This window comes from Triticum aestivum, chromosome 4B (genome assembly GCF_018294505.1).
Source record: "Triticum aestivum cultivar Chinese Spring chromosome 4B, IWGSC CS RefSeq v2.1, whole genome shotgun sequence".
Taxonomy (NCBI): Eukaryota; Viridiplantae; Streptophyta; class Magnoliopsida; order Poales; family Poaceae; genus Triticum; species Triticum aestivum.
This window is the reverse complement of record NC_057804.1, coordinates 663978530-663982636: the sequence shown is the minus strand read 5'-3', so window position 1 is coordinate 663982636 and position 4107 is coordinate 663978530. Positions and strand designations below refer to the sequence as shown.

General features: G+C 48.0%; 1 pseudogene; it reads right to left on the bottom strand.

The window, feature by feature from the left end:
* Nucleotides 1-680: 680 nt before the first annotated feature.
* LOC123089768 (DEAD-box ATP-dependent RNA helicase 50-like) lies at nucleotides 681-3901 on the bottom strand (annotated as a pseudogene).
* Between the last annotated feature and the right edge of the window lie 206 nt (nucleotides 3902-4107).

The window sequence follows — 4107 nt, the reverse complement described above, 5'->3', positions numbered from 1 at the left end:
GAGCTGGGCGCCCGCGACGCCGCCAACGAGCGGACCCACGCCATCCTCCACAGCGCCCAGCTGCAGCTCTTCCACATCCGCCAGTAGTCAGTCAGCAGAGTTCAACTACCCGTGCGAGAGCGGCGATTTGGTGCCCTGGCTCAAATGATCCCGGGCATGAACAGTACCGCGATTTAAAATAGATAAAAGGTTTAAAATATTCCAATTTTTTTATGTGGTGCAAGATGCTCGTGTGCGTGAACTCCGTGGAGCTCGTGGCAAACAAAAGACAAAATTCGGAAGTCTGAGAAACTTTTGAAAATCGCACTGTTCATGCTTGATTTTGTCTTTTTTGCCACGAGCTCCTCGAATGTCTAAACTTCATAAAATTTTGCACGGAGTTCGCGCACAAGAGCATCTTGCACCACAAAAAAAAATTAGAATTGTTTGAACTTTATTTCTAATCTAAATCAAGGTACTGTTCACAGGCTCATCTGAGCCTGTGCTCCGGGTTGAATTATCGTTCCGTGCTCTCATCTCATCTGCTTATATCAGCTACCTCTTCCACCACATCTTTCTTCTTATGCTGTCTACACCTTTCTGAACTGATGAGCACAGCAGCATTAACAAGTGAAGTCCAGCTTATACTGCATGCTCTTATGAATCTGCCTGCCACCACTAGTTGAGTTGCCACCACTGAATCACCTGAACATGAGTGCCTTGCACTTATTTTGAATGTTATAAAACACCTTTGCGCTTCTCATTGTACTACACATTTTTTAACCTAAATAAATGTATGATCAGCAGCACACAGGCATGATCAGCAGAACACTAGTAGCATACATATCCTTCCTAGATGTGACAGTAGTGCATATACATCATCATATACTACTGCAAATACTAGCTAGAGCTGTGTGTGGGGGAGAGAAGCATCATCAGCCCCAATTCTAGAACTGGAAGCACGGGACGTCGTGTAGCGGGTGCCCCTTGAGGTTCCTCTCCATCACCCTCCTGGCCAGGGACACCTGCTTCCCCACCGCGAACACGAAAGCCTTGCCGTCACCCGATGCGCCGCGGGCTGTCCTGCCGACCCTGCGCACGTACTCGCTCGGGTCACGGGGGTAGTCGAAGAGCACCACGTGGTTCACGTTTGTGAAGTCGATCCCTCGCGAAGCTCTGCCACCATCACATAAATGACACACATTCAGTCCAGCCGTTCAGTGAAAGCAATGGCCTCAAAACTAGTAGAAACTAGTAGTAAAGTAGAAATGTTGTTCAGTTGATCCACACCTGTCTGTGCACACGAGGAACATCGAGTCGGTAGTCTGTTTCTTCAGGAACTCCTTCATGTTTGCGATGCGTTTCGCCTGGTCCAATGCAGCATGGAACGGTAGAACCTTGATCTGTGACGCTTTCCTGTCCAGCCGTGTCAGCACATTTTCAACCTTTCTACATGTCTCAATCTGGGAACAGAAAGAATCCGGCTAGTTGTCAGACACTGGTATTTTCTGTTATGTACTTTTAAGGAAGTATGTTTGGTATTGATGTATGATAATATACAGAGATACAAGGGAGAGGAACTAGCACCTTATTGCAGAAAATGATTGTTTTACGAACCGGAGATTCCTCAATAATCTTTAGAAGTGCTGTCCTCTTGTTGGAAAAGGCTGTTTCCGGATTCTTTTCATCATTGTCATTTCCACTGCAGTCCACAAGAATCTGTAGTGTAACAGTACAATTGTAAAATGTAATCACTCTCGGAGAGAATAGCACATGATGATGCCAATGCCATTGTTTTATGCAATTACATATCTGAGTCATTTTTATCGTATGCAAGAAGTTCCAAATTTGTAAACGATAGATATGTCACTTCAGGAGTATTTCCTAGAAGCGTTTTCAGACAGTACGTATATGCAACATAGTAAAAGGTTACGGAAATTACAGAAATTAAGAATGACCCACCTCTTCAAGACGCGCGCTTGTCCGGTGGACACTAGGTCCCATGATCACCTCACAGTCGGGAAAGGTTTCAACAACCTTGTTATATATATCAAGAGGAAGAGTTGCAGTGACAAAAAGATATTGTGTGGTCACTGGTGCGACAGTAATCAACTGATGAAGCACTTGTTCAAAGCCTTCTTCACTAAATAAAATATCCACTTCATCGAACACGGCACTGCAATTAGGGGGATCAACATGTTAACTTATGTCTTAGGTTATCTAGTGCATCCACTTATTTATCCCTCTGTCCAACTAAAAAAATGACTGGAAAAAGGAGCAGCCATACCATCTGAGGTTATTTAGCTGCACAAAGCCTTCCTAAAGCAGATACAAGAAACGGCCAGGCGTTGCTATAAGTACATCTAGCTCTTGATCAAGGCTTTCCAGTTGGTCTTCTGTCGAAATCCACCGGTCGCAACCATTGACCTGAAGGGAACCCCAGATTTCGATATTGAACGGCAATTCTGAAGGACCTGCATTTAGAGAAATGACTCAACAGGTTATTACATAATTATTATTTTCCTCAAATTGATCCTGGAACCGCATAAAGCCTCAGCAACATCACATTCAGCGAGTAGTATAGTATACCTGAGAAGAAAGTTCAGCAGTAGGTGTCAATATTATGACGCGTGGGTTCCTGGGAGATGGTTTGTGGATCCCGATAGCTTCTTCCTTCCTTAAATTTTGAACTATAGGGCAGAGATATGCCAATGTCTTGCCAGACCCACTCTGATCAGCAATAATGCAACTCCTCCCCTCCAAGACAGGACCATATGCCATAGCCTAAGACGGTTTTACAGGGATACTCCAATTGATATGCAACATTCATGGATACTGAAGCTAACAACTGAATATATTTTTCGGCTCAGTAAACCAAAAGAGAAGAAATGAAAAATGCGTTTACCTGAATGTGTGATGGTTGAGGAAACCCGAAGGTTCTCAATGCACCGAGAATCTCATCGCCGCAGCCAATCTCCTTAAAAGATCTGCGGCTGAAAAACCCACTGTCCAAAGGGACCTTCTGCTTCCGATCCTCTCTTCTATAAGACGTAGCATCGGCAACTTTACCCCAAACTTTGGGGCCAAAAGCAGCCTCCTCATCAGAAAGATCTGAATCATCGTCGCCTTTGTATTGCCTCAGCACAGAATTCAGAGAACGCACGGCCCTGCTCCTCTCATCCCTAGAGTCATCATTTTGTTTTGCGCGGCGTGCTGGGTCGGGGACAAACTTCCTTCTTCCAGATTTGCTTCCATCTTCATCAGAATCAGCATAAGAAGATTCACTACGCCGTGCGATGCTTGTGCGGACTGCTGATCTCCTAGCTAAAGCCTGCACTTTCTGGGCCTTCAGTCTTCCGAAGCTCCCGACACCTGCATTATTCCCCCCATTTGCTGCACCTGTAGTGTAAAAAATTGTCCCATTTTCTTCAAGGAAAAGTAACACATTTCACTCTCAAGCACTACAAATTTCTTGAAATTTCGGCTAAAGTTAACTCATCGATGAACAATTTTGCTAAAATTTTCCTAACAAATTTGACATTGCCAAATAGATGCCGAACCTTTGGGGGCGGAGCGGTCGGCGGTGACCCTGGAGAGGACCGTCGAGGACGGCACGCCAGGCTCCTCGCCGTCATCGACGCCGCCCCACACGATGACGCTCTTCCTGGTGCTCCAGTCCACGAGCCAGTACGCGCCGGGGGTGTCCATGGCCACCCGCTCGTAGTCTTGGCCGCCGTCCTCCCAATCCGCCGTGGCGGAGGACGCCCAGCTCCGCCGCGCGCCGCCGCAGGAGAACGAGACGGAGCACCGGAGGAAGGCGGCCGTCCGGCCGAGGAGGAGCGGCAGCGCGCGCGCCTGCGCCCCCGCCACGTCCATCGCCGGCGAGAGAGCGACTGAGTGAGCGACCGCTGCCTCCTACCCGAAGAAGAGGAGGGAGATATCGTTGCTTCGTGGGCCTGGAAAATGGGCCTCGTGGGCTGGGCCGCCAGGTAACGGACGGGCTGCCGTTTTTATTCACGCGGGGTCGCGTGCTTAGGGTTTCATTTCAGTTTTCCCTCGCGAATGGAGTTCCCATCGGGCCGCCGCATCAGGCGCTCGGCGCCGCCGCCGCCGCCGCCGGAAGGAGCA